The sequence below is a fragment of the Schistocerca serialis genome, chromosome 2 (assembly GCF_023864345.2).
Source record: "Schistocerca serialis cubense isolate TAMUIC-IGC-003099 chromosome 2, iqSchSeri2.2, whole genome shotgun sequence".
Lineage (NCBI taxonomy): Eukaryota > Metazoa > Arthropoda > Insecta > Orthoptera > Acrididae > Schistocerca > Schistocerca serialis.
In genome coordinates, this window is record NC_064639.1 from 547,179,951 (window position 1) to 547,203,036 (window position 23,086).

The 23,086-nt window shown below is 40.1% G+C and overlaps 1 protein-coding gene across 1 annotated transcript in view; it reads right to left on the reverse strand.

The window, feature by feature from the left end:
* The window catches only part of LOC126456197 (dynein axonemal heavy chain 8-like), a 503,569-nt gene that overhangs the window by 68,872 nt on the left and 411,611 nt on the right, over window positions 1-23,086 (reverse strand). The gene's annotated exons all lie outside the window — the stretch shown is intronic.

Sequence of the window (23,086 nt, forward strand, 5' to 3'; positions counted from 1 at the left end):
GGCCACCCTCACTTGCCACAACAGAAGGTGGACCACTGTCCTGCCACTAGTACTTCGTAGCCTCCGCATCACTCGCAGGACTGACCTTGAGACGTGAACCACTTGACTTTGTTTATGACCAGCTGCTTGCCATACTAGGTGACTTCCTAAGGCCTGCTGCCCTGGCAATGGATGGATGAGGTTCAGCCTTAATTCATTGCCAGCATGCAGGACTGCATGATCTGCCTGTGGCTCATCCCTCCCTACTGCCATGGCTAATGCAGGACATTTATTCACAGTGACCTTGCCTCATGCACCCATGTTATGATGCACATTGACACTCCTCAGGCCCACTTTTTGCACACTACTCTGGTCCCCACCATGTCCTGAAACAGAATGCCATGACATTTAACCAGCACAAAACCACTACCATTATTTCGATTGATAAGCTGAAACCTATCTATATACTGCCCGATTTCACAACAGCAAGCCCATCTACCACATTTGCCAACATCCCTCAGGGGCACGCCTCTGCCGATGCCAGTGCTGCTGATGATGTCAGCCCCCTGACAGCACCAGTACCATTGTCGCTGATGCCGCCACTGCTGACATTGAGCCAAAAACCTCTACCACCAAAGCCCCTGAGGCACTTGCCTACCACATCACGACCGGGTTCATTGTGTAACACTAAGCTTGCTACACAGGTGCCACCTCCGACACATCAACCACCAACAACACAGGCACCAGCATCCCCAACACCCAGGGCACTCATGTGCTGCCCCTCCATCTCACTCGCAAGCTATGCCCAACACAACGATTCCGGCTCTGCCACAGCCAGCAGCCAATTGAGCCCTTGACACAATCCCCACTTCTCCCAGACCAGCGTTATTTTGTGCACTAACAGAGATGCACCCCAGGCCCGCCACTGCCAGTCTTCACACCGGAGGCATCATTGGTGCATGCCTGCCGCACCTGGCACCTGTGTTTTCGGCTGTCAAACACGGCCAACCAGCTGTCAGCCCCTACCTGCAAACCGCCTGGAAATGCCACCACAACCCTGCCTCCACTCTCCACACTGTCAACTGAAGCCAGCATCTTCTCACAGCTGTGCACATAGCACAGGACACAGCCCCAAGCTGAACAGGCCTTGCACCTGCCACTCCCTGTGCCATCAGCTTACTCATTGCTTGCGCTCACCATCGGCACCATGCACTGTCATGCAGTGGGCAAGCACAACTGACAGCTGGCTGCCCTGACTACCTCACATGTGGAGCCCCAATGTCTGGCAGTTACCTCAGTTGCATGACCAGCACCCACAGCATCAGTTCCACCACCCACAGTCTCACCGCTGGAAGATGCCACTTCATTGGTACCAGCTCTCATTGGCACACCTCGCTCGTCATAGAAACTCCACTTTTGTTAGGAGGGGGGAGGGAGCTGTATGGTGGCCCTTAGCTGCACAAAGACCCTAGCTTTCCCACACATTCATAGATTGCTACGGATGTCTGCTAAAGCAGTGATTTTTTTTTTTTTCACGTACCAACTTCCCTCACAATCTGCTGATTCTGCTGCATGACTGGATAACTAGATACAATGGTCACCAGCTACCAGTTCAAAGAACATTTTCTGGGTCTGATGAGGCTTCAGCCATCCAAGCTTTGCCCAGTCCAGCTTTTCTTCTCATGGTGTCAACATCCGTTTGATCCCTCACCCGTATCTTGACAAACATGCCATGTGGTGATGTGCTTGAGGTTGAGACATCCACAGTCACCTCTAAAGACACTCCCACACCACACTGTTTCCACAACCCCTACAGAGCATTATGAGTAAGTAAAACTAGTGTGTGTTTTGTGCCCACGTGGGTACTGTACGAGTCTGTCCATCACTGCTGTTAACTCACGCAAGATAGCAATGTGAACTTCATTTTTCATCTTGCCACCAGTATTTCTCATGAGGGGCAATTAATCCTGCATCATGTAACAGTAGAAATTTAATGTTGCGCTGCCAGATACTCTGCGTCAAGTTGTCGGCTTTGAGCAGTGACTACTACTCTTACCGCACATTCTTTTTATTTAGCACCATAAAATTTACCAGGTGATCTTCTCCAAGAACCATTAATTTGTGAGACTAATTCATGTTCCTTCTGTGTAGTAATTTGGTTTCTAATAAAAGTGTCATTTTTTCTAACCACTTGTAGAACTGTTCTTCATACAGCACCTATCATCTCACATCCCATCACATTGTATTCAGTTTCAATAAATTAGCTAGGAAAATTATCCCCACAGTATTACATGCAGATGTAACATATTTCTTCTTGACAACTTCTTCTATATGGTAGAGGAATACTTGAACTGAATTAAGAAGTCAGTTAAGTACCTGTAATTTGACAGCCTGTAGCTAAATAAAGCTCTTTTTTACAGTATTTTGAGAAGAAAAGTTGCTACTCGCCATGGAGATGCTGAGTCGCAGATAGGTACAACAAAGAGACTCTCACAATTAAGGCTTTTGGCCATTGGCCTTTATCAACAATAGACACACACATGCATGCGTGCACACACACACACACACACACACACACACACACACACACACACACACACACACACACGACTGCAGTCTCAGGCAACTGAAACCACACTGCCTTGCCTGAGACTGCAGTTGTGTGTGTGTGTGTGTGTGTGTGTGTGTGTGTGTGTGTGTGTGTGTGTGTGTGTGTGTGTGTGTGGGCGCACGCGCTCGTATGTATGTGTGTCTATTGTTGATGAAGCCCAATGACTGAAAGCTTTAATTGTGAGAGTCTTTTTGTTTTGCCTATCTGCAACTCAGTATCTCCACTATATGGTGAGTAGCAACTTTCCTTCTCATAATATTGTTCCATTTCATCCTGGATTTTCCATTCTTTGATAAGGCTCTTTTTTCATGTTTTTCTAAAGGACATGATACACACTACATATTTTATGATAAAGATGATTAATGTTGTTGCTAAATCACATTCCTCAGTGACTTAAATGATTTAATACATTTGATTTTTGGTAGTGTCTGGAATAAAAATAATTTTGTTTATTGGTATTCAAAGATTCTTGCTTTTCTCACTATATTGCTGCAAGTATGGATGTGTCTGATATAAAAAATGAGACAGAGAAGAAATTCTTGAAAACAGATAATATTTTCTGTGATTATCCTCACTTAAAACCAGTCAACTGAATTATATACACCTACACAGCGGCAGATGGTACATCTTTCCACCCACCTAATACTGTCAGGACATCATGGCATGGACAGCACAAGACACCAGAAATGTTGGGGAGTCATTCTGATCCATGATCACTCAACTCCTGATTACAAATCATGTAAATTTCTTAGAACTGCATTCAAATCATACACATCTCACTGTATATTGGAGTGCCCACATGATCTGGAGCCACATATACACTCTCATGCATGTGAGTATTCCTGATACCAGTCTAATTCAATTCTGGTGTCCAGGGGAACATTATATTTCTGGAGATATATGCTGATGATGATTGAATGGATGCATACAACTGGGCAGTAGGTACATGTGTTACCTGCAGATGACAGATGATGGTAGATATATCAGATCCTCAGTTTCATCCTCTGTAACCCCCCCCCCCCCCCCCCCATTCCACCACCACCACATGAGAATACTTGCAAGATACTGTTGGCAAGATGTACACATCACCTCATGTATTTACGATGTGCTTGTATCCTGCCATCATCATGCATCAACGTGAACCATGACTTATTAGTCCAAGTGAACTTTCTCCATGCTTTGTGCATTGAAAGATGTTTTTGTGTTCATGCAAATATCTATATACCATGACATATGGTAAGCAGTAGTACCCCTACTGAGTATTGACTTCTGTCTCCCAAAGACACAGATCTGTAATATGTTGCATTATGATTGATCTATCTGCTGTTACAATCCATGATAGTAGTCTGCAGTCTCTGTCATCGTCACATGGTTGCAGCAATTGACTCTGTTGATGGCAGTTTTCTCTGAACTTACTCACAATATAAGTTTATCTTGATACACTGACATATGACAAAGCCAGTGGCTGCATGTCCTTGGAGCTGGAGTGTCCCATGTGATTGGCAACTACAATATTAGCCATGTTCAAGTGCTCTTAAATTGGTGTCTTCTCATTCGTGTGCCTACACCAACAGCTAATCAGAAGGTCTAACAGCATCTCAGAATGAAAAGAAAAACATAAATATGAAAAGGCAAACACTTACTTGCATATGGTAGACCAATGGTACATTGGCCCACACAAAAGGTCAGGTAATCACACTAGCTTCTGAGTTTTGGCAATCTCTCTCTCTCTCTCTCTCTCTCTCACTCACTCACTCACACACACACACACACACACACACACACACACACACACACACACACACACACACACACACACACACACAAAAGCACCTAACTGCATACTTATATGGTCATTGTGCGGTGAAAATTTATACTGTAGTTATAATAGCCACAAATGTAGTTTGTCTGTGTTTCAGTTTAGAAATTAACACAGCATATATCAGGGGCAATGCACAATAGTCACTGTCACTGAAATGACACCAGATGTATCAGCTGGTACTTTTGAGACGCAGGCACCTGGGCACGAACTGGTAAACTGGAAAATGTCAGTGCTCAAACAATGATGCCACATACAACTCATTTGTGATGTGAAATTTTCACTGTGGTTAATAGTGATCTTAGCAAAGTAGGTGGCTAGATCAATCAGCTCCATTACACAAATGGAAATACAGTACTTAGGGAGAAAGAAGACTGGGATATAATTACATGGAGATATCTTTTTATGAAAGGAATAAAGGTAATTTTTCATTATATTACTGAACTGATGAGCAGTCGACAGGCACATAGACCAGATTTAAAATACAAGGATGTGTTGGTAATCTGTCATTGGTACTCATTGATATGAACAGTAAATGATGCTTTTATTGCTCTTGTGTCTATAAAATACACACATGAGCATCTGCTCTCAAAGATGTACAAAATTAGTCTGAATAACTGTTAAAGATATCACACTTGCCACTGTTCTTTTGTTCTACTGTTCTAAATTGTCTGTACTGATACTCTTTTATTGTTCCATTGCCTCATGCTGGGGGAGGGGGGGGGGGGGGGGGGGAGGAGGTCCCCACAGTCTCACAAATGTAAATGTTGTTATGAATAGAAGAGAAATTAATATAGACAGTGGAAAATCTAGGACAGAATAATGACAGCATTATGAAAGGATAGATTGCTACTCACCATATTATGAAGATGATGAGTCAAAGATAGGCACAACAAAGTGACTGTCAAACAAGTAAGCTTGTGACCAAAAAGGCCTTCTACCAAATACAAAACACGTGTGCTCACACACACACACACACACACACACGCACACAAGCAAATGCAACTCACACACACATGACCACAGTCTATGGATGCTGAGACCAGACTGTAAGCAGTTTCTCACGATGAAGAAGCAATCTCAGTGGTGTGTGTAAGGAGGAAGCTGGGGGGGGGGGGGGGGAGGGAGAGGGGTAGGAGGGTAGGGGTGGGTGACAATTAAGTGCTGCTTAAGGGAGCATACAGGGATGAGGTGGAGAGAGGGAAGGGCAGCCAGGTCCAGTCAGGAGATTAGATAGAGGGTAGGCAGGGGAGGGGCAGTGGAAAAGGAGAGAACTAAAAAGACTGTGGGTGCATTGGTGGAATAGATGTCTGTTTAGTGCTGGAGCATGAACTGCGAAAAGGGATAGGTGGAATAAGGGCAATGACTAATGAAGGTTGAGGCCAGGAGGGTTACAGGAACATAGGATATATTGCAAAGAGAGGATGTTGTGCAGACAAATAAGTCCAGCCTATTACCCATAACCAACCCTCCTATATAAACGCTACCAACCATTTCCTCCACTGACTCTCCACAGTTCTTGTTCCTTTACTACATGGAGCCCTACTTGTCACTACTGATGCCACCTCCCTTTACACTAATATCCATCATGATCATGGCCTTGCCACTATTGAATACTGTCTTTCCCAACACCCAACAGATTCCAAACCTACAACTTCTTCCCTGATCACCATGACCAGCTACATCCTTACCCATAATTATTTCTCCTTTGAAGCTATCACCTACAAACAAATCTGGGGTACAGCAATGGGCACTCACAGGTCACTACTCTATGGCAACCTGTTCATGGGCCATATACGGGAATCCTTTCTAACTGCTCGCCTGGTTCTTATTCATTGATGATATCTTCACAATCTGAATTGAGAGTGAAGACATCCTATCCACATTCGTCCATGACCTCAACACTTTCTCCTCCATTCACTTCACTTGGTCCTTCTCAACACAACAAGCCACCTTCCTTGATGTTGATCTCCACCTCAAAGATAGCTACACAGTACATCTGTCCATATCAAATCTATCAACTACCAGCAAAACCTCTGCTTCGACAATGGCCACCCATTCCATACCAAAAAATCTGTTCCAGACAGCCTAGCCAGCCATGGCTGTCACATCTGTACTGATGAGCAGTCCCTCTCAAAACATACCAAAAGTCTACTGAGACCTTCATAGATCATAATTACCCTCCCAACCTTGTACAGAAACAGATCTCTCATGCCTTATTTCTCCAATCATCCCCCACAACCTGCAGTCCCACTGTCTGGTCACTGAGGAGCATTCATTTCATAACTCAGTACCACCCAGGACTGGAGCAACTGAATCACATTCTCTGCCAGGGTTTCAACTACCTCTCATCATGCCCTGATATGAGGAATGTCCTACTTTGAATGTCCTACCCACTATCCTTCCTAGCCCTCCCACAGTGTTATCCTGCTGTTCACCAAACCTACACAATATCCTTGTCCATTATTACACATCCTCTGATCCCAACCCTTGCCTTATGGTTCATATCCCTGTAATAGAACTAGATGTAAGACCTGTCCCATACATCCTCCCGCCACCATTTATTTCACTCCAGTCACATGCATCACAAGTCCCAGGGCTACCTGTGAAACCAGTTATGTGATATACAGGATAAGCTGCAACCATCGTGCTTTCTATATGGGCATGACAACCAACAAGCCATCTGTCTACATGAATGGCCACTGACAAACTGTTGCCAAGAAATAGTATACAGAGAAGTTGCTGCATTAGAAAATTGTAGTGAAATACAGGAAGATCTGCAGCGGATAGGCACTTGGTGCAGGGAGTGGCAACTGACCCTTAACATAGACAAATGTAATGTATTGCGAATACATAGAAAGAAGGATCCTTTATTGTATGATTACATGATAGCGGAACAAACACTGGTAGCAGTTACTTCTGTAAAATATCTGGGAGTATGCGTACGGAACGATTTGAAGTGGAATGATCATATAAAATTAATTGTTGGTAAGGCGGGTACCAGGTTGAGATTCATTGGGAGAGTGCTTAGAAAATGTAGTCCATCAACAAAGGAGGTGGCTTACAAAACACTCGTTCGACCTATACTTGAGTATTGCTCATCAGTGTGGGATCCGTACCAGGTCGGGTTGACGGAGGAGATAGAGAAGATCCAAAGAAGAGCGGCGCGTTTCGTCACCGGGTTATTTGGTAACCGTGATAGCGTTACGGAGATGTTTAATAAACTCAAGTGGCAGACTCTGCAAGAGAGGCGCTCTGCATCGCGGTGTAGCTTGCTTGCCAGGTTTCGAGAAGGTGCGTTTCTGGATGAGGTATCGAATATATTGCTTCCCCCTACTTATACCTCCCGAGGAGATCATGAATGTAAAATTAGAGAGATTAGAGCGCGCACGGAGGCTTTCAGACAGTCGTTCTTCCCGCGAACCATACGCGACTGGAACAGGAAAGGGAGGTAATGACAGTGGCACGTAAAGTGCCCTCCGCCACACACTGTTGGGTGGCTTGCGGAGTATCAATGTAGATGTAGATGTAGAAACAGCTGGACCACCCAGTTGCTGAGCGAGCTGCTCCACACAACATTCTTAATTTTAATGACTGCTTCACCCAGCCTGTGACATCTGGATCCTTAATCTGAGCATCAGCTTTTCTGAATTACATGAGTGGAAACTCTCCCTGCAATATATCTATGTTCCCAGACCTTCCCGGCCCAACCTTTGTCAGCCATTGTCCTTCACCCACCTATTTCCTTAACTTTTTCCACTCCAGCACTAAACAGTCCTCTATTCCACCAACACACCCACAGTCTTTTTACTTCTTTCCTTTCTCTCTGCACCAATCCCCCACCCTGCCACCCCTCTTGCCCCCATCAATTCTCTTGACTGCATCTAGCTTTTCTACCCTCTCTCCACATTATCCCTATATGCTCCCACAAGCAGCACTTTACCATCCGCCACCCCTATTCTGCTTCCCCTACACATCCTGGCTCCAGCCTCCTACTTACCTACACCATCCAGATTGCTTCTCCCATCATGTGCAGCTGCTCACAGTCTGGCCTTGGCAACCAGAGACAGTGATAATAGTGTGTGTGTGTGTGTGTGTGTGTGTGTGTGTGTGTGTGTGTGTGTGTGTGTGTGTGTGTGTGTGTGTGTGTGTGTGTCTATATATATAATGGAAGGAAACATTCCACGTGGGAAAAATTATATATAAAAACAAAGATGAGGTGACTTACCGAACAAAAGCGCTGGCAGGTCGATAGACACACAAACAAACACAAACATACACACAAAATTCAAGCTTTCGCAACAAACTGTTGCCTCATCAGGAAAGAGGGAAGGAGAGGGGAAGACGAAAGGAAGTGGGTTTTAAGGGAGAGGGTAAGGAGTCATTCCAATCCCGGGAGCGGAAAGACTTACCTTAGGGGGAAAAAAGGACAGGTATACACTAGCACACACGCACATATCCATCCACACATACAGACACAAGCAGACATATTTAAATATGTCTGCTTGTGTCTGTATGTGTGGATGGATATGTGCGTGTGTGCTAGTGTATACCTGTCCTTTTTTCCCCCTAAGGTAAGTCTTTCCGCTCCCAGGATTGGAATGACTCCTTACCCTCTCCCTTAAAACCCACTTCCTTTCGTCTTCCCCTCTCCTTCCCTCTTTCCTGATGAGGCAACAGTTTGTTGCGAAAGCTTGAATTTTGTGTGTATGTTTGTGTTTGTTTGTGTGTCTATCGACCTGCCAGCGCTTTTGTTCGGTAAGTCACCTCATCTTTGTGTCTATATATATATATATATATATATAAGGCTTTTTGGCCAAAAGCTTAGGTGTTTGATAGTCTTTTTGCTGAGCCTATCTGCAACTCAGCATCTCTGCTAGATGGTAACAACCTATCCTTTCATAAAATAGAGAAATTAAAATGGTATATACATGTCAGTCACATTTATTTTAGTCCCAGATAGTGATGAAAAAGCTCAAGAAATATTATACCATTTTTGGCAACATGCCGAGAAGACTGAAGATGTGAAATATATGTCAAAAGATGAAATTGACAGAACAATGAAAAGGATGTATGCATCCAATTAACCCAAGAAAACATTGTTAATTGGTAGTTATTCATTACATTTATATATTTTACCCATATAAGGTCAAAATATTGAATCCCATCTTTTGAAATTTTTTTGCAGAACAAGATGATTTACAGCTCTTCCTTTCAATCATCATATGAATGCTGGGAATTATAGATATTAAGATAAGAGATTGTACAATAGTGAATATGCTAGCATCTTTCAACAGAGGAAAGGCAACTGGACCTGATGGCACACATAATTGAGTCTATATAGGTCATGTCAAAGAACTTGTTCCTTTTCCAATGGGAGTTTACCATAGGTGTCTGGAACAATGGATGGTACCAAATGAATGGAAAAAAAGTAAGGTCATTCCAATTTTCAAGAAGGGTCTTCAGATGGATGCTCCAAAGCAGTTAAGAGCTACAGTGTTGTAAATGCCACAGATCATTTACACATCTCAGAAGTGTCATAGGACAGACATGCGTAACAGCAGGTCCTTGCTTGGGATGGGCTTCAGGTAACACTATTGTTCATATAGAAAGGTTTTTAATTTTTCCATGACTGAAATCAGTAGGCCCAAAGTTACGTACGAAGTTTGTATGCAGTAGTAAAAACAGCAGTTGAATAGTGTTGGAGCAGTGGCTTTCAACAAAGTAATTGCTTTTCGTCTAATATAGGAATACACAAATCTGCAAGTGATTTCCACAGTTATGAGTGTGAGTAATAATTTGTTGTTAGTATCCTTAATGGATGTTCCTTACAATGTCTGCTTCTACATGTTTTAACACTATAGGCTGGGTATCGACTGAGTCACTAAGTAAACTGGTCAATTGTCAAGCTGGGTACTGATCTCTTTGGTTGAAGTCTTCCATGCTCTGTTCCCACAAATATTACTTCTAAGCAAAATGAAAATCTCTTTTATACCATCTGAAATATCTATACTTAGATAATATCATAACAATAGATATATTTTCTTCTGGTTTGCAAAGTCTGTTGAAATACCATAATTACAACCATGTTTGAAAATATGCAACAGACTGCAAAGCAATTTAAATCACAACAGCACTCAATTTGTTCTGACAGTGACCAAATTGCTAAATAGCTATCTGAGTTACTAGACAGTAGAAACTGAACATAAACTGATGAAATACATAATGAGCAAAATTAACTGTAACAATAAGTAATTACCTCTTTTAAAATCTACATCTGAACAGAAAGATTAGAAGATGGAATATCCAGAATACATTTCATATTTTGTGAAACTTGTTGGATTCAGTTGATATTAAAATATCAAACATTTAAACTGCATCATATTTCTGGATTGAGAACCATTTTTGCAAACCGAACAGCTACCAAATTTTTGATTTTGAGTTATATATGAATTCACATATTTTAAAATGAGAGGATTTGATTGCACTTGTTAAAATTTAACAAAACTGAACATATATGCAATTAAACACACATGAAATACTGCAATTTTTTGCAAAACTTAACATCTATTGAAAAAAGAGACCTTTCCAAAACTAAACATCTACAAGACACTCTGATTTGCATCCATTTTACAGCAAAATTTACGGTGCTTTTTTATGTTTATAATGATGACTTCTAATATGTTCTATTGACAATGTTTGTCACCATTCAAGACTGGCAAAATGTTTCTATTGGCTGACTTTCACAGATAACAGAGGCACAATTTACAATTTGTTTACTCTTCAAACACTAAACAGCAAACACAAGTACAAGCTTCGTATGTTAACAGTGCAAAGGAAAGTTACTTGCATTATTAAAAATTTATAACCTGGGGGTCTGTGCATATCAATGTCATCTAAAGGAGATACACTGATATATTATTTTTGTTTAATACTTATTTTTGATGGATTCCTACCAACTAGTGAAGAAGATTATTCATCTCCCATTCAAAAAGTACCTCATGGACGTATGAGAGGAAGGAGTGATGACACCTCAAGAAGCTGAAAGAGGAGTATTTGATACACTCAACAAGGTGCAGGTGAGCCTGATTTTGCCTATACTCATAGTCTGATATACATTGAAACAAGCTCCAAATTAAGTTGCTGTCAGGTAGCAATGCTTTTGCAGAATTTCAACACAGGATGTACATTAGTACTAAAGCAGAGCAAGATATATTTATTTTGATATCTATTAAGGTTAAGATTAAATGTTCTGGATGATGCAGTGAAAAGCAAAAGATCTGTTACTTTAAACTATTTCATAATAAAAATAAATGGAGAGGAGATTGAAGTTTATGGTGCCCCATTAAGGAAGGCAAAGGAGGTATCAGGAGCAACAACAGGAAATTTAGCTAGCAGATACCCCCTAAGACAACAAAGATGACACACCACAAAGGAATTATTCAAATGCGATGGAAACTGGTAGATGTGATTTACATGTACAAATAAACATATGAGTACAATCTCAGAACAATTGAATGATGTATTTGAGAGAAAGAGCTTCATAAATTGAGGAAGTCAATAAAACATTGGTCCACTTCTGGTTTTTACGCAAGCAGTTATTAGGGCTAGCAGTGATTGATAATGTTGTTGGGTGTTCTCAAAGGGATATCGTGCCAAATTCTGTCCAATTGGCATGTTAGGTCATCAGTAGTCAGGAAAGGATTCTAGATAAAATAGGAGTACAGGATAGACAGAAGAGTGGTGTATAAATTAAGCAGGATACTGTACCAAATATATAAACACATTTATAAATTGTGTAATGAATAGTGCACTGGTATATGCAACAATGTCAAAATCTGGTGGTTAGGACATGGTTTCTGAAGAAAGAGGTGTACTTGATAGTTCCCATAGAAATAGAACACTGTTGGTTTTAGGCTTACTCCAAAGAGGGACTTTTCTTGATTTGTGGTGATCTAATTTCTATACTGTGTGACTGTGTGTGTGTGTGTGGGGGGGGGGGTGGGGGGGGATATCATGACCCACATGAAATTAGTAGAAACAAACGTGGCTAAAACATATAAAATGCAAGAAAAGAGATAAAAAGCGATCTGAGGCAAAATCACACTCACTGTCCCTCAATCACAACCATGACTACCCACACAATCACACTAGCTCACATCATGGAAGACAGCATTAAAATTTTCTGATGTTCTAAAACTATTAAGTAAATCAAAGTAAGACAAGAGGAAAACAAAAATGTATTTACAGGAATATATCACTGACTCATCACTTGCAATGAACACAGATGAGCCTGCCATCAAGGTAATACATTTAAAACATCTCCCTACAATTTTAGGGAACAAGTCGAACAATTCACAAAACTTTAAAATTCATACCACATCAGTTTGATTTTCAGTTAAAACTGAGGCAAAACTGTTGCCTTTTAGTCTGAGAATAAAACAGCATTTGTCTACCCTGCCTAACTTAAATGAAGAGTAGACCAAATATGCAGTGCAACTCAACTTCCTTGAGCTAATTAATTGGATGGAGATTGCTGTTTGTGTTGCTGCAAACTCTGTAGGCTGATAAAAGAAGGGTGTCAGAATCAATTTTTGGAGCCTGTGGAGGTAAAGCCATTCTGTAGGATTGGCTTGCCATCTGACCCACAAATGAAGTAGGTCCCAGGGAAGGATTCTTGAGGTGAGGAGTGGGATAGGTCTATCTTTGAGGTCTATTTTATTTCTTTCTTTCTTCAGTTCCAATATTTTTAGTCTTTTCTTTCCTTTATTTCCTCTCCACCATAAGTACCATGCCTATCCTCCCTCTTCCAAATTCAACAGTTTCCATTTCTGAAATCCTTCTCCTGTCCGGATATTAAAATCTGTTTCACAGGGTTACCAGAGGCATAACATGCATATAAGTAGCCTCTGTACGTAATTAAATGAGGTTAAGATAGTAAATGAAAAGGATGCTTACTTGATGTCCAGTCTGCATAGTTAAGTGATGGATTCTTATCCTGATATAACTAAAGAACTAGTGTATAAAATTAAAGGTTAACAGGTTTACCAGCACTGTTTGTGGCTAGTTCACGTAAAGTGAGACGCAGGTTTTGATTAAATCACCTTATGAAAATGTGTTAAATGTTTTAAAGTTTTTAAGTTGAATTATATGAAGTTGGTATGTCATACAAATGCTATGTGTAAATAACTTGCAGTGCAAGAGTTTTAAAATGGGTAGAGTATAAGAGGAATTATTATTGTCATAATTATTTAATGCAAAACTATGTATGGAATGACAAGTATTCTTTATATAGCACTTTAATAGAGTTACCAGGACACCATTCATGTAAGGCTAAATGTATACAGTGTAACATATCACCTTTTGGTAAAGTGATGTGTTACTCAACGTCTACCTGACTGATGAATGATGATGGTCACAGTGAAAGTATTTGTTATTAATTAATTTGTAAGAATTGTAAACTGTTGGGAAGTTGTATCATTTATGCATATGGACTGGCCCTCACAGACACCGTGTGTCTCCAAGGCAGGATGACAATGGCAACTTTAATATGTGTTGCGGTACTTTCTGCATGGGCAGTTATTCTGTGCTATGATGTCCCAGCTCAGAGAAGTGGGGCATGGCATCAAGATAATGGGCAAGCCACAACAATCATGCTCACATCAGTGAAGAAAAAAAGAAGATTCATCCTATTTTTGACACTGTACAGATTTGTCAATTGTGAACAATATACAGGATTAATGTCACATCGGCATAAATGAAGTATTACCTTACCTACAATATTCTAACTGAAGATGTAATATTAGCTATATTGAACAGAACAGCTTTCTATTATTTTGGTAGAGAGAACTGATAAATGACTGGAGTTTCCAGATACCAGCACAGGAGCAGCTGCAATGGGGAAGATGTCCATATCAAGAATAATTGCACACTTTGTCTGAACAGTATTTCAAGAGGCAGCAGTTAAGAGTATAAGAGTGTAAACACTCACAATCTGAACATATGCTCAATTTCAAATGAAAGGTAACACTTTGGGAATGCATTACCATGAAAATATAAAGAAGATTTGTTAGTAAACACGAAGATGCCATAACATTGTATCCTAATGCTGCCATGTGTCGTCCCAGTATGCTCTAAGCACTGTGAAGAACTTTTGTTTGATCAGCTATCACAACATAGCGCTACAGGCATTATCAGCAACAAACCAAGGCATGAATGTAATGGGTACAAGTCACATAAAACATGTAGTATTGCACAGGTATTTTCTTGGTAAACATCATGTTTTCCCAGAGCAATGAGCTTTTATGGTTGAACAGTGTTATGCCAGTTATTCATAAGCACATATTATAGATGTATTTCATGGGAAATATCAATATGCTGCAGTGCCTAACAGTTCAACAATAACAAGATTACTCACTCACTTCTGGGAATGTGGATCAGTTGCAAACAAGAACAGAGCCAGGATATCAACCATTTTGATATATGTTAAACTAAGGGATGTGATGCTGTGTTCGCCTTCAAAAGTTGGAGGGAGCTATCTGTCCAATTTCAGATTTTGTACAGCAGTGCTCAGAAAGCAATACTGGAGTTAAAATATCATGCATATAATTTTCGTAGCATGCAGCAACAGAAGGCACCAGACACAGAAAAGCATTTGGCATACTGCACATGGGGATGAACAAGGGCACCCAATACAACCCTTCACCTTTGACCAATGATGTCATATCAAGCCGCAAGATGCAGCATAACCATGATTTCAAGATGATGACCAGCAGCCTTAAATTTTTCCATGGCACAAAGATACAACAACACAAAATCATACAAATTCCTTATAGTAAATACTGAAGCTAATGGGACTACCATGGAAAGGTGGGGCTTTAGGTTGGAGACAAAATAAACTCCTAGTGAAAAATCACAAAAACTAACAAAACTCAGTATTGACAACCAGAGTTGAGTTGTATAGCTCAAATTGAAAATCAATACTACTACAAAAATCCTAAAACAGATCACAAAAATCCTGAAGCAGATCACACTACAAAATGCCAATAAGCAAGATTAATATACACAGCAAAAAGTTGCAAAACTTAACGAAAGGTGGTATCAACATCAGTCGACATGTACAGTACCACAACACCAAAACTTGCTAATATGATGAATATTGAAAACATAAACTCACCAATGCAGGTAAAACAGACTCCATGATACATACCAATCAAATTCAACATAATTACCAACAACTAACACCAAACTAAAAATTCATAAAAATTTGCAGTAACACCGATTTTGTTTTTATTTATTTTATTTTTTATTTATTTGTTTATTGTTCCGTGGGACCAAATTAAGGAGAAGTCTCCATGGGCATGGAACGAGTCAATACATGAAATTATAACACGATATTAGAAATAGATAAAATGAAATATAAAAAAACGTATTCAGGTGACAAGTCGTAAGTTTAAATGAAGAAAATCAACAATGTAACACTGGAATTTGCTTAATTTTTTAGCTCTTCCAGGAGCTCCTCGACAGAATAGAAGGAGTGAGCCATGAGGAAACTCTTCAGTTTAGACTTAAAAGAGTTTGGGCTACTGCTAAGATTTTTGAGTTCTTGTGGTAGCTTATTGAAAATGGATGCAGCAGAATACTGCACTCCTTTCTGCACAAGAGTCAAGGAAGTGCATTCTACATGCAGATTTGATTTCCGCCTAGTATTAACTGAGTGAAAGCTGCTAACTCTTGGGAATAGGCTAATATTGCTAACAACAAACGACATTAAAGAAAATATATACTGTGAGGGCAATGTCAGAGTTCCCAGATTTTTGAATAGGGGTCGACAAGACGTTCTCGAACTTACACCACATATAGCTCGAACAGCCCATTTTTGAGCCAAAGATACCCTTTTTGAATCAGAAGAATTACCCCAAAAAATAATACCATATGACATAAGCGTATGAAAATATGCGAAGTAGACTACTTTTCGTGTTGAAGTGTCACTTATTTCAGATACTGTTCTAATGGTAAATAAAGCAGCATTTAGCTTCTGAACAAGATCCTGGGCATGGGCTTTCCACAACAGCTCACTATCTATCCGAACGCCTAGGAACTCCGTCTCGCTTATAATATGCCTATTCTGTCTGATCAAAATATCGGTTCTTGTTGAATTGTGAGTTAGAAACTGTAAAAACTGAGTCTTACTGTGATTTAGCTTCAAATTATTTTCCACAAGCCATGAAATTATTTCATGAACTACATTATTTGTTACTGTTTCAATATTACACACAAGATCCTTCACTATCAAGCTGGTGTCATCAGCAAACAGAAATAGTTTTGAATCACATGTAATACTAGAAGGCATATCATTTATATAAATAAGAAACAGCAGTGGCCCCAGCACCGACCCTTGGGGAACGCCCCACTTAACAGTGCCCCATTGGGACTGAACATCACTACCACTCTCAATATTGTGGAGAATTACCCTCTGCTTTCTGTTCTTAAAGCAAGAGGCGAACCAATTGTAAGCTACTCCCCTTACTCCATAATGGTCCAACTTCTGCAGTAATATTTTGTGGTCAACACAGTCAAAAGCCTTCGTTAAATCAAAGAAAACACCTAGCATTCGCAACCTTTTATTTAATCTGTCCAAAACCTCACAGAGAAAAGAGAATATAGCATTTTCAGTTGTTAAACCATTTCTAAAACCAAACTGAACATTTGACAGCAAATTATGTGAATTTAAATGCTCCAGTAACCTTGTATATACAACCTTCTCGATAACTTTACCAAACACCGATGGCATAGAAATAGGTCTAAAATTGTCAACATTATCAACGTCTCCCTTTTTATAAAGTGGCTTCACTACCGAGTACTTTAATTGGTCAGGAAACCGACCACTCCTAAAGGAAAAGTTACAGATATGGCTGAGAACTGGGCTAACATACATAGAACAATACTTCAGTATTCTGCTAGATACCCCGTCATATCCATGAGAGTTCTTGGTCTTTAGTGATTTAATTATTAACTCAATCTCCCTCTTGTCAGTATCATGGAGGAGCATTTCAGGTGACAGTCTTGGAACACTTTTTTCTAAGAGCGCTATATGATTCCCTGTTGGGACTAGGTTTCTATTTAGTTCATCTGCTATATTCAGAAAGTAATTATTAAATACTGTACATATATGCGACTTATCAGTAACACGGACATTCCCACTACGCACTGATTCTATATCCTCGACCTGTCTCTGCAGACCAGCAATTTCCTTTATGACTGACCATATGGTTTTAATTTTATCCTGAGACTTAGCTATTCTATCTGCATACCACATACTTTTTGCCTTCCTAATAACATTTTTATGCACCTTACAATACTGTTTGTAATGGGCTGCTGCATTTAGATTTTGACTGTTTCTAACGTTTTGATATAATTGCCACTTTGTTCTACAAGATATTCTTATCCCTCTAGTCAGCCACCCAGGCTGCCTGTTTGTGCTAGTACCCTGTTTTAAACGTTCTAATGGAAAGCAACTTTCAAAGAGCATGAGAAAAGTCTTGAGAAAAGCATTATATTTATTGTCTACTGTATCGGCGCTATAAACATCTTGCCACTCTTGTTCATGTATAAGGTTTACAAAGGTCTCTACAGCAACTGGATCAGCTTTCCCGAACAGCTGATGACTATATTTAACACATGTTGCAGCACAAAAATCTTTTAAAGTTAAAATTTGTGCATCATGATCTGAAAGGCCATTCACCTTTTTGCTAACAGAATGTCCTTCTAGTAATGAGGAATGAACAAAAATGTTGTCTATGGTTGTTCTACTGTTCCCTTGCACTCTCGTTGAAAAGAATACGCTTTGCATAAGATTATATGAATTAAAGAGGTCTACCAGCATCCTCTTCCTTGCACAATCACTTATACAATTAATATTGAAGTCACCACATATAACTATCAGCTGACTTCAATCTAAAAAAGGTGCAGCTCTAACACCCACTACTGCAGTAATTTTCCCATGAGTGATCCCACCAACCCCACCTATGCTGTCACCTATAAGCTTTGCCAACCCCCCTTCCCATACCTGTTGAGGTGCAGGCCATGTCTAGTGAAACCCGTCCTGCTGATAGACTCCACCAACACCACTGAAATGTGACCCATGCTTTCTGTCATCAGCGCACCCCCAAGTCTCACGTTATTACGCCTGACGGCTGTATTAAGATGAGGCAGATCGTGACGCTGAAACAGTTCCACGAAATGCACATTCGTGTTGCCAGTCTGAGCGGCTATCTTTTCTAGGTCACCATCTATGTTATACTCCCCATACCTACCAATACTATTACCAGCCCCACCCACAATCACTACCTGAGCCTCTTTAGTAAAATCCCTACATAACCCCCCTATGTTAACAGTCACCTGAGCCAACCCTGCATTAGGCTTCACAATGCTGGTGACCTGGTACTCACTCCCCAGCACTTCCTGCAACTGCTGGCCTACACCTCTGCCATGAGAACTACCTAGCAGCAGAACCTTCTTCTTCCTCTTCGACTTTGCAACTGTTCTAGGCACAGTAACTACTGAGGTCTGCTGCATACTTCCTACATCTACAGCTACTAGAGATTCCTCTCCACTAGACTCTGACAGTTGGTCATATCTATTGTAAACACCAATAGTAAAACTATCTGAAAATCTTCTTTTCCTAGCAGATCTCTTGCCAACAGCCAGCTCCCATTCCTCAACACCCTTTCTCCCTCCTCATCCTATCTAGCTCCTCCTGTGCATTTTTCAACTGAACCTGAAGGGCACAGATCTTACGCTCCTGCTCCTCTATCACCTTACTCTTACTACATAACCTGCAGTTCCAGGAGAGGATCTCACCAGAATGCCCACTGGCTTCCCCACTGCATTCCCCCCAGTGAAAATACTTCGAACAAGTCTCACACCGCAATCCACTACTCCCGAACCTACGGCAAAGCCCACACTTCTCACTCATGGTAAAATTTTACTTTTTCTAAGTTCCGCTACTACAATAAGAAGATGTTAAAAACCTGACTACAATAATCACAAACTTACTCTACAAGGGAAGTAACTACTATTATTAACAGTATTAATAAACAACAAATGTGAATATAACAAAAGACTAATACAGAAAGAGAATCAAACGTCTAATGACACAGTAACGAAGCTGGAAACAGTTCCCAAAAGGTTCTTCTGAAATTATTTCACCAGAAAACACCAAGAACACCAGTTGAAGACTACTAAAGTTCCTAAATAAACCACTATACACAAACAATTAATTAGTACTTAGCTTTCGACGCGCCGCTACAGCTGCAACTGGTCAGTGCAGAATGTAAACAGAGGCAAGAGGTTAAGTTGCTCGATACGAAACACTCACAAATATCAGGTCACAACACAAGAAAGGCAGAGGTGAATGATGAAACCACTAATACGTCACTTATATAGTAAATATTATCACAAAAACCGTTAAAATATGTATCTGAAACCTATAAATACAGATACAGAAGAACTGTACAATGATGAGTGTAAACAAACATATGATACATACTACAATAAAAAATGAACCTATGAAAACATACTTACTGATCAAAGACAGTCAACATATAAAGCTAACAATCTAGCGACAATAGAAACAATATGTCATCAAAAAACCTCTCAAGTAGAAAGCCTAGACTTCTTGAACTAGGAACTTCTCCATGGAGAACACCATACATTGTCTCTCTGACAATAGAATGTGCAGCAACTTAGGTCAATCTCTGACATTCTCCACAAATGTAATACAGCACATACTTGGTAATAAACCAAACAACCGAAGAAATTTTATCATGCTCACCATGTTGTCACCCACTGCAACATGCAGGAAGCTGCTTGTGAACTTCATTGTCACTTTCGTAACTAATAATAAAAAAAAAAAAAAAGCATAAAATTAAATCTCCAGCCATAAACTAAGATACTGCAATAATAACCCCAAACTTGAAAATGAATCTATTGCCCATTACTGACAACATTAAAATGACACACAAATAATCCACCACAAACTCTTCCAATATTATTATCACAAACAGCACTAAAAGAGTCCAATATCACTAACAATTTAGAAACAAACATCCCACACTAGAGCATGCCACCACCTACTTCAAACACAATACCTTACAAATACACTGTGCCGCTATGGTGTCATGCAATGCAATACAGTTACATCATGGTTAAAATGAGATGGGTAGTATTGAACATCCAAGTTGATCCATACATGGTTTAGGGAACTTGTTGACATCCATGTAATTGTAGAACTGGACCACATTTTCTTCACTGATGAAGTAAAGTTTCACCTTAGTGAACATGTGAATAGCAATAACACAAGAAATTGGTCAACCAGAAATTCACCATACATTGTCAGAAAATTGGAACATGGTGTGCTACATCATTTTGTTGAATAGAGTGTGTGTGTGTTGGGGCTTATGGGCACTCAACGTCGAGGTCATCAGCGCCCTGACACACATTAAAGGGAACGAATGTGGACAGACCTAATAAAACTGAAACACACATGCAAAGAAAGCAGGAAAAGAAGGAAAATGCGACATAGGAAAGTAGAACGTAAGGAAAGGGAAAACATAGCAACAAGAATGCCACAGTAAATTGTCATTGGCTGGCCACTTACATAAAATATGGGCGAGCTTGTCACACAGTGAGCAAATTATGATCCTCTCCCTAAAATCTTTGTAAAAACATTTGACATGGCACAGAACTTTAAAACTTTAACCACATTCGTCCGAGTGTTGCCTAAAAGAGATGGCAGATCTGCTGGCAAGTCAGCCGTGGCCCGCTGGTCAGAAAATAAAACGCAATCCAATAAAACGTGGTGCACAGTGACCTGGATGCCACAAGCCCCACACATTGGTGGGTCCTCCCGCTGGAGCAGGGAATAGAGGACCCTGACTTCCTTGAAACTATAGTGAACAACATTGTGTACCAAGACATCATTATATAGTTTATTTTGCTTCTTGAGACAGATGGATGTTATCGTTGGTTGTAGCTGGACGGTGTTACATATCACACATCTAATGAAACAATTTATTCCTTACACAAATTTTGTGGTGATGAAATCATATTTAAAGGACTATGGTCCCTACATTCTTCTGATTTAACATCCCCAGAATTCTCTCTGTGGGACTACCCCAAACCAAAGGTCATAAAAGGGACAGAACAAACTGGCAGAAATAAAGGTTAACATAACAATGGAGATTAACAACATAGTGTGACATAGAGTGAATGTGTTATGCAAAGTGCCTCAAACATGGTAAAATGATTTCCTGCAAGTATTACTGGTGTTACGGGAGGGGGCAACCATTTTCATTAGACTTTTCAATAACCTTGTATATTGTTCAACAAAATTTTGTATTATTATATTTGTAGGTACCATTCGGTAAGAGAATTTCCCATCTATAAAAGTGAGTAGTGATGACTGCAGTCAGATACTCATATTAGATGTATATTCTGTGTTGTAAGTATGGCTAGGCAGAAAGCATTAACACTATATAAGACAAGGAGGAAAATGTGCTGGTAATGCACTGAAATGTTGCAAAGCAGAGTAATGCAACTGCTGATGAGCTGAACACATTGATTGCTTTGCAGCTTTTGTTTTTATCATTTCATGTACATTGTCACACCAGCATCACTGTTGGAGTTGTCAGGCATCAGATTCAACAGTGGTCAGCTGACACTACATGTACAATGGTCTTCTGGTACAGGTTCACTATTGCACCACATCCTGCTATGGTGGAAAAAAGCACAGTCACAAACACAGTGCACGACTGGTTTCATGTTAGTCAGCAGCTACAATGTGGTGTCTGGAGACACCTTTATTGCAAACAAATGCTTGCGAATGAAAATGTGGATTAACAACTTACCAACAGCTTCAACTTTGATCAGCAATTACAATGGGTAATTACAATGTGAATCTACAGCCATACTGTGGACCAACAGCCATGCTCACCTGCACATGGTGAGTACATTGTACTTTTCATATATGTGTAACTTTTTTTTACAGCTGTTGTTCGATTCCTGTCTGGCATATTTTAGGAGTTTTAATGTAGAAGTGAGCACGGAATCTTTAAATAACAATTTGCAACATCAAGCAGCAGTTGAGATTTTGATAATAACTAGAGACTGTGTCAGTTGATTGTGAATGCATGTATCAGCTGTGTATGGATTGGTAAAATTGTACTGCTGGTGGCAGTGAAAGGATGCTTCACTAGTTCAGTTACAACATAAAATCTATGTTTGTGAAACTGCAATTAAAAACTTTTCTGCAGAGAATAATAAAAGAAAAACTTTATTATAGTGTGTCATTATATATTGATGCCAACCGACACATCCTGGATGTCTTTGAGAGTTGGAAAACTGAAATTAGAGTCAACAGGCCTGGGAACTTGCATTATTCATCAGTCACCTACCTGTCACCAGTCTGAGCTGTTGCATACTCTTATTTTTCTTAGAAAGCATTCAATATACCATAAACAATCAGAAGCAATGTATAACAGTTTTAGTTCAAGGATGACATATTGTGTCAATCAGTTCTGAATATGGTTAGGCAAGAAGTTTTGGTATTATGTATCATCAGTAATGCAGTAAGTTTAAGGCATGTAAAAGGACTGTAAGCACATATCTAAACACAG